General features: G+C 41.2%; 1 long non-coding RNA gene across 2 annotated transcripts in view; it reads right to left on the bottom strand.

Moving 5' to 3' along the window:
* Positions 1–14,124, bottom strand: part of LOC309437871 — a 68,073-nt gene that overhangs the window by 37,096 nt on the left and 16,853 nt on the right. The window contains exons 1-2 of one of the 2 annotated variants that reach the window (XR_014183649.1): positions 9,813–9,982; positions 7,885–8,041 (exon numbers count right to left, since the gene is read on the bottom strand). The exons of the other annotated variant lie outside the window; for it this stretch is intronic. This is a non-coding gene — a long non-coding RNA (uncharacterized lncRNA). Of the gene's footprint in view, positions 1–7,884; positions 8,042–9,812; positions 9,983–14,124 lie in introns of those variants that run through there. 2 annotated transcript variants of the gene reach the window in all.

The following is a 14,124-nucleotide window of genomic DNA, read 5'->3' as shown; positions in this document are numbered from 1 at the left end:
CCATACACTAGTAATGTACACACAGCATCCCTTTGAAACAAGAGCCCATTAGCCGTGGCAGACTACCTTTTCACATGAAGTCCTTGCGTTGGTAGTCATCAGCAGAGTGCTAAATCATCCCAACTGGGCATGCTCACATCATGGCACTGGGATAAACAGATATTTAGAGCCACAGAATGAAAATCGTTTTTCTACCTTTCCTGAAGTTTTTTTTTCTTTATTTTTTTAGGAAAGGTCATAAACCACACAGGGAACATCTAGCTCTCCTCTCTCACCCCCTTCCCTCCTCCCTTAAATACAGATTTTTTTAACAAATCCACTTTTGCTTACAGCCAGGTCATCTGTAATTTTAGACCTTCAACCACCAGCCAGTCCCCTTTAAAGATTACATACTAAATGCGACCATAAATTTGCCCCACAATAAGAAACGAGTTTGAGCATGCCCTGCAAGAGGGATTTATGTGATTGTTTTCCTTCCAGTGGGCGTGGTGAAGGGATATAGAAACTGTCAGCGAGAGCAGCAAGCGGGGTGATACTTCACAATAGCTACCTGAGTAATGCAAGAGAGATTAAGCCTAAATTGAGGACTGCCATTTCAGAGGACAATTAATTTTCAGGCTGTCGTAAAAGCTCTGTTGACATTTCTCAGCTGAGACTTTGCTTCTTGGGTAAGGGTTTAAAGAGCTTTGTTCAAAACAGGCAGTGGTGCTGCTGCCATTCTTTGGGTTAAGTCTGGTGGGGGGGTTCCCCCTAGAAAAGAATATTTCTCTTACATGCAAGAAAGCTTCTGTGTATTTTGTTAATGCTGACTTCTAGATCTTCCCTGAGAGCTCACGGCAGACTCAGACTCTCAACAGCTGGTTTTCCATAAGCGCCCATTTCAGTCTCCTAATGTGGTTGAGCAGACCCAAAACAAAGCAACCAAACTATAAGCAGCTGCCTCTGGCCACATTTGGGCAGGGGTCTGCTTGTCAGACCCCTTTGCTAGTCCCTTTCTTTTTAAGCCCAGCAAGCACCTGGGAGCACAATAGAGTTTACTTAGGAATGGGAAAGCTCTTGATCTCTGACTATGCCGTATGTGGGTAAGATGCTTTTCTGCATGCTCAAGTCATCCTCCAATCAACTAATTTTACTGCAAGAGATGACAGAGGATGGTTCCAGGTCCACAAAGAGATATCCTGGCCCCTGCCTGACAATAATGCCAGAACTGCCTTTTGCTTTAGTGACAATTATATCCCATTCAAGCTCACTACAACAACAGACTGGCATCCCCTAAAACTGTTTGGCCAGTATGGCCTGGGGCAGATTCTTCCAGGACGGTGCCTAAAAGGAGGTGTCTAAGTGAGCTACTGGGAAGCTTAGAGAGCCCAGAGGCAAGAAATGAGTGAGGTAAACTTTGGAAAAGGTCTTTTGCTACAGCAAGGCCATGCAGAAGCTCCAGATCACGGTACCTGGCTGCAACCATCCTTGCTGGAAGCAGCTGGTCTTGCCACTGGGTCCAATTTATTACCAGTGACAAATTGACTGTCAGGAGGCAGCTGCTTTGTACGAATATACAAATGTTTGTGCACAGACACTGAAGGCTGAAAGGGTTAATTATCCAACAAACTCAGGCAGAAGAGGAAAAAAAGTTTCAAGCTCAGGGAGGTTATCATTGCCTTTTGCGCAGGCTGGTTTTAATCACTTTCTTGTACCTCTCCCTGACTTCATTTATCAAGCCTTCACATAAAAGTTGCAAAGTGAGGTTATTCAGCGGATACCTCCATTCATCTCAGATGATTGACCAGGGTGGTTTGCAGTACAAGCCAACCTGGGTGATGGCATTCCTCTTGTTTTCATTGCACAGCCTGCTTTCATTTTATGCTGTAATTGTGTTTTCACAAAACCATAACCAAGCAGGCTGCGGATCCCAGGTTCCAGATTTATTTACAAACACCCCTGACCAGCCCCCTCCACCTTCTCCTGTTATCTGCTTTATGCTGCTTTGGATCTTGCCGCCAGGAGTCTGGGGTGGATTAGCACAAGATAGGAACTAGATCCAATCTAGCCAAGGGGACCTAATCAACCTGTGCTTCCAACTCCCCAGCATGAAGCCAAGTCCTGCTTCCACACAAACATTTCATGGGAACTGGTGTCTGATATTAAATACTTCTTTGTGGCTTTGCAGGAGTGGTGTCAACCTCAGGCAGGTAGCAGAACTGCCCATCTTATATTTGACAGAAAGAGGTAAGCTGCTCCATCAGGCAATTCAGGAGATGTAAGTGAAGAGGCCACGTCTTTTTTCGGGGCTGGTCAAGGACCTGAGGATCATCATCTCTGCACCTCCACCAAACGGGCCATTAAGGTGGATGAAACAAGTTATAGATCCTACTCAAGGTAAGTATATACAGGTGAAGAGCAAGAAGACAGCAAACAGTTTAACCATCTTTGCGTTAATGCAAATATGATCAACTTGAAACTTCATCCACTGGTAAGGCTTCAGAGCTGATCACAAGTCAAAATGTGATAAAGATCCTTTTTCCTGCTTTTTGTGGAAGGAAAACCACCAGAATCTGGATCCTGCTGATTATTAAACAGCTGATTCACATATAACGTAAGGGATTTTTTTTGTGCAGCTCAGGAACCTCGGCTGGGGTAAATCAGCATATTCATGGCTCTCAGTCAGTTCACACCTCTCCATTTCAAAACTTGATACAAATTTTTCAGTGTGCTTCCTCCAGGAAATGTACATTGGGCGAGAAAAGCCCAGCTAGAGATAATGAAGAGTTCCTGTCGGCACTGTTCACCTGTAGTCACTTTCTAGGCAAAAAGCTTTTTAAGTAAAAGTAGCATTTCCATCCAAACAAGCTGGCCCAGTTTGGGTGGGGAAGAGGAAGGGTGACAGGGCAGAACAGCCGACCAAGTCTTTGTTCTATTTAAAGCATTCCAATAAGATTCCAGCCACAGAATATGGAAACAGAACTGATCACAGGGGAAAATGCAATTAAAATACCTTCCTGCATTTTGCAGCCACAAAATCGTTGGCAAATCACTGTAATCTGGCTTTGCTGAAGTGGAGGGCATGAGTCAATGTACCAGGAAAGAGTTTCAGCTAAGTAATTTTCAAGTTAATAACCTCGCTCAGGGACAGTTCAGAGCCTTTTACACCTTCCCTCACAGACACTGGGATCCACAAGTGACTTTTCTTACCATCCTTTGCTTCCCCTGCAGTGCTGAAACCTTGAAGAGTCTCAGTTCAGTGACTGCATATGTCTGTTCAGGTGCAGCCGACAGAAAAACTGAAGCTTCAGGTTGATAGAGATTCTGTCGCCATTTTTTATACCTTTAGGTTTTGTTTCTGTCTCTTAATAGGAGACTGGTTTTGTAGATTACAAATTAACTTTGAGCGAAAACAGCAAGCAAATCCATCCAGCCTGAAGCAAGAAGAGTGTTCGGGCGGGTGTTTGGAGACTTTCTTTAGAAGGGCTCCCTGGGCACAATAAAGGGAGTTCATTAGTGGAGGTTTGTGTATCACTGCTGCTATCTTGTTCATAGCATGCTTGTCTCCAATCTTCGTTGTCTGAGTCCAATTCGAACTAGAATTCAGACAGAAATAATAACCAGAGAGGGATTCTCATTCATTTTTTCATCTCCTTCCAAATTCCTTGCTTGCAAAGGTAGTTCTTAGATTGCACCTTTGACAAAAAAAGTCTTCTATTATTGCTTGTGTCTGGACTGAGATCAGTCTTCCTGAGATTATTTATTCTTTTGTGTGCGTGTATACTGAAGTTGAATATCAAGATTAAAATGAGCTCTTGGCTCTTTCTCATCAAAGAGCTGAACACTCCCTGACCCCCCAGTGACCTTGTAGGTGATACTTTGGGGAGTCTAAAATCTTCCAAAAAGCAAAGCTTCAAGACCATTAACGTTATTAGCATTAGATGCTGAAAAAGCCTTTGATCAGGTGGAGTGGAATTATTTGATAATAGTCTTAATACAACGCTGAATTGGAATCACTTTTGGAGGTAGATTTCTTTCTCTGTGCAACCTATAGCAGATGTCAGGATTAATTTAGACAGGGGAAAAGTTTTGTTCTTTTCTGGAAATATTTACAACACAGGCATATTTTATTATGAAGCTAATGAACAGGTTTTGCAGGAAGATTACTAAGATAACCATCCTGCTGAGATGACCATACCTTGCTATTACAAACGTAAATTGAAACGCTACCTTCCTGAAGCGATGAGAAAAAGATTTTGCTGCGTAGTGTTTGAGACAATAAACTTTGGGACAGAAAGGTAACAGAGAAATGAATGCATCAAATTAAAACTTGCCAAGAAAGAAAATCAAAAAATCTTTGGGTTTTTTCCACCTAAATTTTCAAAAGACACATTCTCCAGATGTAAGGAAATGAATCATTAGAGAGTAAACCTGGCATTATTCCTGTATTGAATCTGAGGAATGGAGCAGGATTTGTTCACTGCTGCTATTTCTTTGAGGATGGTGCAGATTAGCTGATTTATGTGAGAATTTTTAACATCATTCTTCCCCCTAAGATTTCATAGATTTCAGGATAAACCCCAAGTTTTGTGGGCTTTTTGTTCAGTTTTCTTTTTTACTGCTCAGTGTTATTATAAATCAAAACTTCCAGAAGCTTTTAAAAAAATTCGTAAGACTTAATGTCAGAAGTTCATCATTATAATCCGTGTAACCTTTTTGTTGCTCATTTCAGTGCACTATCTCCTGAAACCAACAAGGGGGGGAAAAAAGCCCTATTTGAACTCTACTCTGTGATGTAATATCTCTTTGTTTGTACTCCAAAATTTTATAGGCCTCCTTTGCTATTGCGCCTTATTGAAAACTCATGCTTTATTTGCTGTTCATTATTATCATCTCAGTATTTCTGCTTCTTAAGATTCCCCATCCTCTTCAACATTTGTTTCAAATGATTTTTTTTTTCTGCAAAGGTATGGACTTGCATTTTTGAAGGTAACTGGCGTGGTGCTGTTATCTATCCATTTTTCTAATTGTCTTGGTCTCTGTTATGTGCTATGTGTTGTCCAAGAGAGATGCTCGCAAAGTATATTAACTCAGAGCCTGCATATCTCAAATGTCTGGCATGCAAGGATGACGCAAACAGGTTTAGAGACTGGAGAGGGTAAGCTTGAACTTCCATTTACTTGTGAAACAGCAAGAATTAATAAATGGATGCGGAAGACAGTCCACTCTAAACACATACCATACTCTGCTAAAGTCAATCCTAAAACGCAGTGTTGCTGTATTTTTAATGCACTTGCAAAGTTTCATCTGCAAATTTCATTAATATACTCCTGTAGATCCAGGATGGCTTCTCCTCAGGAGTCTCTACTTTCTGGATCATAAAGTTGTCTTCACTATAATTTAGGAACCTCTGCGATGATGCATGTTCAGCTGTATTTGTTCCTCAACAGATGTCTGGGTAGTTAAATTTCTCCATGAGCCTTTATCAGTACTTCTATTCTGGGATTCCCAACTGGTTCAAGATGTACCTCTCCTCGCTGGCAGCAGTACCGCTGCTCAGAAATTGATCTGCACAGCTTGGGTCAGGCTTGTTCAGCACGGATCTAGAGAGGCTGGTTGGCCTGACCACCACCAGCCCTGCTGCTGAAGTTGACCGTGTAGGCCTGGAGTCAACACCTTGTTGGTTCCTGCTCAAGAAGGACCCAGTTACAGGGGCGGCTGGGGATAGGTCCCACATCCATAATTCTTGAGACCATCTGCTGCGGTAACTGTCGCTGCTCCTCCTGTGGGGCTGCCGCCTGGGCTTGCTGCTCCTCCATAAATTTCCGCAACACCTGCTGCTCTCGCTATTCCTTTATATATTACATCTACAACAGAAGCTCAAAAACACGCGCTGCTCACACTTCATTTAAACAGCCACCTTCCCGACATAACGCGCCGATTCCAAAGCTGCCCCTTAGAGCTGTTTGGTTTCAATAAAACAGGCGTGATAACGAGTTAACTATGCTGAGAGTGAACTTCTCCTGGGGTTCTCCAGCCATCCCAGCTGGTCTTCCTGCTCCATGGGTCATCTCTTGTCTTGAAGAACCACCTGTGGCCACCTTGGCTACTGGTTTCAAGGACTTGACAGGACGCATTTAACCTTCTGCCAGAAGGATCAACACCAGATAGCAGCGTGGGAAAGGTTTAGGCGAAGGCTGCCAACATGCTCTATTCCCTTCAGCTAATTCTTTGCATTACACATTAAGGAGCTTTCCCTAGAGCTGGTCAAAGAGTAAAATAATAACCTGATTTGCAACTAGAAGTGCTGAATCTGGATGACTATGATTCACAGAGTCATAATATTAGTTATTAATGAGGATTCAGTCTACTGCTGGGTATCCATGAAAATGCTTCCAAACCCTCAGAGTTAAGGAATTTTAGTCTGAATGGTATTTACCCAGGAGTTTACATGTTGTCATTCTTGCATCTAGCAGTATTTGTCAGCCAGAGACCAGAAAAAAATCCCAGCTGCTTTTTGTTTTTCTGAGCAATCAGAAATGAATAAACAGTCAAAATAAATGGTTTATTTTGAGTAAGCTGAAAAGCAATTGTTCTCCTTCTGCACTGGCTTTGCACCCATAAGTATTAAATTTACAGGTGTTGGAGTTGGTTTGCGAAACATTTCTTATTAAAAAGGGGATTATATTTCCACTTCCCAGCAAAGGCATAGCTAAACTCTGCTGTAATTTCAACTAGTTCTGTTCCGCGCTGCAGCAACTGGTGAAGTTGCTCCTCCGGCATGGGAAGCGTTGACCCCATTATATGCACCTTTCACTTTGTCTGAAGCCAAAGTGCTTTCTTCTCCCACTGAAAATGGGCAAGAAAGAAAGGAGATGAGGCAGTATTATTTGAATATCCACATCAGTTTGGGGATTTCTGCCCCTCTCCAAACTTTTTCTTCCCAGTCACTTAGACTGTGCTGATAAGAGGCAGGATTCATTTCAAGACACTACTCATCATTTAAAAAGATGGTAAAGTGCAACCAAAAATAATTGTTTCTTCCTTTTCAACAATTAAATTCAATCTTTACCTATACCCCTCACCAAGAATCTGACTTCTTCTGGCTAGCTAGCAAATATAAAGTCAAACACCTGTTTACCAGACACAGAGCTATGTGTCTGCCGTTGCCGACCCATCTGTGGAACATAAACATAACTTTCACCAGCTGCTTCTTTTAGCATGGGCTGGTAATGGAAGCCATTATAGAGCATATCAACAACATACTTCCCTAATAATCATGGGCCAGAGCATCACACGGTGTAAACTGGCAATGCCTCACGGAAGGTGATACTGATTTACACCATCAGAGGACCTCACCCTGCTGTGTTTATTTTCTTCACACTCCTCTCCTTTTAGCACCCTTATTTTCCTAGTTTCTAGTTTGATTCTGGGTTTTTTCCATTATATTATACTAATGAGGCAACATGTTGTGGAATAATTCCTGGGCCAGGCCCAAGCAGTAATGGATAATTACCTTGGGTACCATACAGCCTCAATATTAATGACTCTAAGAAAACCTCTGAAGATTTAGAGGTGTGATACTGCAAAGACTGCAACTGGATTTGGGCCAAACACCCCATTCATAGAAACATGCCTAACTCTGTTGACTTCAGGAGAATTATGCCCGCTTTTGTTTGCTGCAAATGTGCTGTAGGTGATTTGCAAAATCACACCCAACCACATCCACTCTCTTTAGATTTAAGTCGAGCTTGAAATCTCACAGTGCAAGCAGCACATTTCTTTTTGACTTGCATGCAGGCTAGTGCATTATGACCATAATTAAACTGCTGATAGATCCCCTTACCTCTCAGGGCGCTCCAGGATGCAGTAAGAAGGGTCTGCTCTTGACGAGCATCAACATACCTCTTTCCCTGGGTTACATCACCTAGGCAGGTCAGGATCATGATGGTGACCCAAGACAACGCTCCTCTTATGACTGGGCAGTTCATTTTCCATTCAGTGTAAAGGGCAGAAAGGCCGTGGGACTTTTTGACTCTTCATTTACCAGTCAGGAGACAACCTGGGACTCAGAAAAAGAAATTCCACTAGTGCCTGAGGCTCTCAAATGGGAAAAAATCGTACACCTTTAAACAGTCAAATTTGGGGAAGCCCATCCTGTTGAGTTCAGCTCAGAAATGGTAGCAGTGCCTGAGACTTAGCCATTAGAATTCACCTTCCTTTCAGAGATTTTGTAACATAGGCTGAACGGTGCTTTCCAGGACTTCTGCAATTGCAAAAATCAACGCTCACCTCTAATATATTCCGACTTAAAGTGTGCAACCTTGTTTAAAATGCACGGCTGAAGCATATATTTTCATGTATCGTTATGTCTAAATGCATGATAACCGGGTTGAAAATCAAATTATCTGTGTTAAGGTGAATATTACAATGTGACTACTGCCTGCTGTGCTGCGAATGAATCTTGTAAACACAATCAAGCCTCTCTCTTTCTCTCCCTCCCGCACACAGAGAGAGACACATGCACGCCCTTGCACAAGAAAAGAGATTCTTCACCTTCTGCCATCGTATTGTCACAGCAGCTCATGTTTATTGTGAATGACATCTTCAGCTACAACTCAGCATGAGCTCCGGTATGCTGGAGCTGAACATCCTACCAGGAAAATCAGCAGTGACATTAAAGTTGTTTCATGAATAATGAAAAAATAAATATCACATTTACTGTAGGTACACAAAATGCTTTGTTTAACTAAAAGCGTTTGCAGAGAAACTACAGGTCTCTGAGGGTAGATAATATTTTATTAACTGTGGATAGAAAACTTACTTAGATGGAGCTGTTTTCATTATGTTGGTAATTTTCTCAATTATACAAATGAGAGAACATGTGATCAGTACTATTAGTAGCATACAGACTTCTCTTATGAAACTCTAAACTCTCAAAAAATCACAAACCAGCAAATCCTCCATGCTTGCAGCCGGTCAGTCTTTCAGCCACTTACATTCTGTATAAAGAGATTTAAATATGTCTCTCAAATCCAAATTTGTGTAACAACAGTTGTAATCATTTATGGGGACAAAAAGGCTTCAGAGACAGTAATGCAAGTGTATAATGCGAACGATAACTCAATTGTCTCGATGCCATACAAGGCAAGATCATTACAGGATCCCAGCAAAAGACACTAAAAACATGACTGCACCACGTCCAGAGTTTTGCTGGCAGTGTCAGTGTGTGCTCCTGCCAGCCCTCAGAAGTTCATCATCACAAATTTCAGGGAAAGGAAACAAGCCTAGTTTGAATTACGGGGTTACAGTGACCAGACATCTATATAAAAGTTATTTGCAGTGGAAATGCTACATTTTGTCCTATTAAGGACTGAGCAAACACACATTTTACATAGCATTAATGTGTCAGGCAAAAGTGAAATCTTTCCGTGATTTCAGGCTTTGTGTTAGACTGAAACCTGTGGTCCTCAAATGCAAGGGCTTTTAATGAAACGCAAATATATTTACTTCCAGAAGTGGAAAACAGTCTCAGTAATGTCCCTTAAAAAACACAAAAGAAACCCCAAAAAACAAAAACGCAAGCTCTTATTCCCCATTCTTTGTTTCACCTATATTCATAGCAAGAGTCCTGAGAAATGTTCCGAAGGCCCAAAAAGTACGAAAACTAATACCAAACATTGTCAATATCCTACTAACTGTTGCTTATGAACTTATAGTATGGAAGTCGTTATTCTCAGTAGAACTTTCTAAATGGCAATCATAAATAATCAGCTCCATAAATAGTTCAGCTACTAAGCACAGGCTTAATATTAGTGATTCAAAAAACCCACCTTCTCTCTCAAGGAGGGCAAATAGATTGTTTTTCAGCTGTCTCTGAGGTAGGCACAAAAACAGTGTCTTTTCCATAAGCCTTGGTCTCCCATTTTTTATGTAGAGCAGTATACTTTATGACTTCTTTCTTGTAAGTTCAAGATGCATGTATTCTGTACACATCGAGAAATACTTCCTGTTTGAAAACACACATGTATTTATTCTTATTTAACAGCATTCTAAATGGCAGTAACCAAAAGAGCAGTAAACAGTCATAACCCACATGATTGGCATAATACCTGTACACAAAGCCTCTACTCCTCATTCCCTGCCTTTAAATGGGACAGAAATTTAAGATTTTTTTTCTACATGTGCCAATGCTTGCAACAACAACAACAAAATAAAAGGACATAAATCTAAGGTATGTTATCTGTTTAGGCTCCTGCTAATGTCAGGAGGCTCAGGCAGGTGGGTCAGAGCTCAAGCTGCCAGGCTAAATCATGAACTGAGGGAGAGCCAACATTTGGATCTGACAGGCAAGAAGAGATGCATCAGGTACCCCTCGACACGCAATCAGAAGAGTTAAAAGTAAGCAAAAGTATGAGCAAGTAAAGCCCATGTATTAACGGGGAACGCGTCAGTGAATAGCAATGCAAGCTGTGTTTCTATCTATTATACATGAAAGGTAAAAGTATTCTACTAGGTCACTTAGTTACTTCAACCAGATGGAATCCAAAATGTTCAGAAAATTAAAAATCCATTTATTCCTCCAAAGTTGCATTCCATCTGTTTTCAGACATTTATGGAATCTTTTGCATACAGGATATGGCAACGACTGGTGCCTTGGAAATATTTCTTCCCTGCGCAGCTCACAGAAAGCCAGGCTGGCTAGAGACGGCACCGGAGCAAGCCCTTTTTTCAGGTGCTCTTATTTCTCTTCAACATACACAAAACTCTAGTCTTGTTTTAAATAGAGGATTCATAAAAACTAGTGTATTATTGTCTGCAAAAATGCAAGAGGAACTTTTAATCTTAAAAAAAAAAGCAAAAATCAGGCTATTCCCTGCTCTTTCCACCTTGAAAATTTTAACTTTCCTGCCAGTCTGTTTCTCATTTTCAGCTTGTGGAGACAATAAGAATGATTCAGATGCTATGAAGGAATGCAGCCTGGCATGTAGTGATCTCCACCCTGAAGATAAAAGTGACAAAATTACCCCAGGAGTTATGAGCTCTAGTCTTCATCAATCATTTTTCAAGAAATATTTTATTTCATTCAGCTACATATTGTGCCTAGATCTAACTGGGGTATGGTCCCCTTCCTTCCATCCTTGCTCTCAGCATCTTCAGCTCCTCCAGATGGAAGGATATCATCTGGCACGCAGGCCAGGTTCAATTCTCTCTATATGACACAAACATCCACATTTCCTGTTTCCTCAGGACCTTCTTTCCTTTTCAGTGGCTCATACAATAGTCCAGCACCCACGAGCATCATCCTGCTTGGTGCTGTGAATATTTCATCCCCCAGTGAAGCTCATCCACAAGATAAGTACAGGCTATATCTATACTGTCAGCTAAATTAGAGTCCCACTTGCCTCCCGATTACCTGCGGATAATTTGGGTAAGTGGCAGGCGACTGTCACGTGGAAAGACAAAGCACTCAAAAAATCCCAAGGCAGGACATGGACAAGCAGATAAATGTCTTTCAAGCATAAGACTACATAAAAAAAAATACTCAGAAAGAAAAACATAAATGGTGGATGATTTGTTTTGGTCTTTGCACTTTGTTTTGAATGTTGGGTCATGTCCTCACATTACCTTCTGCAACCCCAAGGGCAGAAAAATAAAGGAATTTAATATTCATGTTGTCCAAAGCTGACACTTGAAAAAATAACCCACACACAAATTCAGTGAGAGTATTGCAAGACTCTTGTGAAAACTGGTAACAGTGACATCAGGTTCTGCTATAACAAGCCTGTACTTTTCATCACTCCAGATTCGAAATCCACCACGTTTGACTTCGAGGTTGAGGACCGCATGCTTAAAGCCCATATCCAATCAGCAGCAGAATGAGAGACTAGATTTCCTCATTTTTTTGACAAATATTCTCCTTCAGTCATTGGGAAAGCTGACACTGAGGAAGTTTGCTGCACATCATGGACAAAATGCAAGTGGCAAACTGGCAAACCAGCAAAACTACAATATACCCAACTGGTGCAAGAAGGGCTGCTGAGGAGCATCCCGAGAGCGCATCCATCCACATACCCCTGGGTGTCATCTTCTGTCCACACAAATGAAATACCTCTCCCTCAAGAGTTAAAATTAATTAAAGGTTTCCTCCGATTACACAGAGGGACTTGGACCCACACCTCCTTATCAGCTGAAGCACCTGCCCTGCTTCTCTTCAGCTTCACCCATCCCCTGCTAAGTTTAGAAGAGAAGGCAACAGCTGTGGCTACTGACAGAACAAGGTTGGCAGCTGCAAAACTGAGATGCCACATTTCAGTATATAATTTTCTTTCCACAGTATCTCTCCCTAACTTTCCTCTTTAAGAGGCACTTAAAATCCATGTGTCTGACTCAATTATTGTTATTGTAGCTACGGAACAGAATGTGATGCTGATGAGGGCCTACCTGTCTAGTTAGCTTCCCTTTCTGGATGCTTTCTTTCTTTGATTCATCATTGCTTGTGACACATGTATTGTCTAAACTACGTTCAAGAACAAGTCTCTAATACATTCAATGGAAGAAGGTGAAAAATCAGAAAACAGCGTATCAGTGGCATGCATAAATTTATGCGCTAACTTTAAACATCCTCTTTCTGAGAAATATCTCACATAGAAAGCATGGTTTCCTTGCAAATTAAGCATAACGCTTGCAGTAAATTAAGAATAAAATTCCTTTTGCTTCCTTTGATTAGGGGAGCACTGACATTGCATAAATGTTGTGTCTTTATGAACTCATCTAGAGATTCTGCGTTCCTTCAGCATTCGGTATATTATCAAATCATATCCCGAGTACTATGCATTCATGCCCCAGAGGGCATGAACCCAAATTTAAAGTCATCATCATTCTGTATATTTTCTGCTCAGTTGAAGGTTTTATGATATAGGCTGAATGTCTTTTCAGGACAATCCTAAAAATAAGCTAATGCAGCGGGGACTGAATTTATTGGACATGTACACTCACCTTCAGTTGATGTTCTCCCTAGGTCAGTTCTCATGTGATTGGCAAGGGATCGTGACAGCTTGTATCTTCCTATGAGAAACCCGTGTAGACACTGGTAATTAGAACTGCCACTCAGTCCTCTCTGACAACAGCTACTGCAGTGGCTCTGGGCCTCTGAACTAGCTACTGCCTCTGGAAAATCCTGTTTTCCAGTCTCTTCTCCTCCATAGGCACATACCTAATTGCATGTAAACATTCTGTAATTTATTACACGACACAAAAACACGGGTACCTTCAAGCTGAAAATACAGCGGCTGATAAATAAGGAAAAACTACGATTCCAAAGTGTCACCTACAATGTAGCTCTGCAGCTGCATTCCCTGACTGGTTGCTGAACTAAGGACACTTTCTCGGTAATGGAAAATCTGAGAAGGGTCTCAGTCTCTTTAAAAAGGAGCCTAATTCTTGGTCAAATTTATGGATGTTTAGGCTTGTAAATCAGTTCAGTTTTGGAAAAAAATACTCCATGTCATTTTGAAAATATCAGTGTGTTTTCGCTGTAGTATTCTACCTCAATCAGCACAAGAATAAAAAGGTTCACTTACCTATTAGTATGTTTTTGCCCCTAACTGATTTTTTCACAAACTGTTAATGACTGCAACTAACAAAGAAAACAAAAGTAATGCAACAGGAAAATGAACACAAAGCATTTCCAGCTCACAGCTGCATTTGCAAGAGACTAAGGATAAGGCAAGATGTTTGGAAATATTTGGAAATGAAAATGAGGCCAAATATTTCCTTGTACTACAATATCTACAGAATGAAACTTGGATTCTATTCTCAGCTTTGCTGCTATTTGGAGGTATCATTTTAGCTACAGCTTCCTTGTCTGTGAAATGGGGCTAACAACAGAGCTGTAGTTTCCATGCACAGTGCCCAGCTATCATCATGTTAAATAGCATCTTTTTTTCCTGCAGTAGAGAAAAAAAGAGTTAGAATGAGGCGGTCAGAAATTGCTGAGATCCTGGGTTGAGAAGGCAGTGAAATCTAATCTCCAGACCATGGAAATCACTGAAAACTGGCATCAAAACGCTGTTGATTTCAGTGGTTTTGTGATCAACGTTTAGGAGAACAAACTTACCGCATGAAGTTTGTTTTCCAGAGTAA

The sequence above is a fragment of the Streptopelia decaocto genome (assembly GCF_964273445.1).
Source record: "Streptopelia decaocto genome assembly, chromosome: 3".
NCBI classification, from domain to species: domain Eukaryota; kingdom Metazoa; phylum Chordata; class Aves; order Columbiformes; family Columbidae; genus Streptopelia; species Streptopelia decaocto.
Note: the sequence above shows the minus strand (reverse complement) of the source record. Positions and strands in the feature narration are given on the sequence as shown.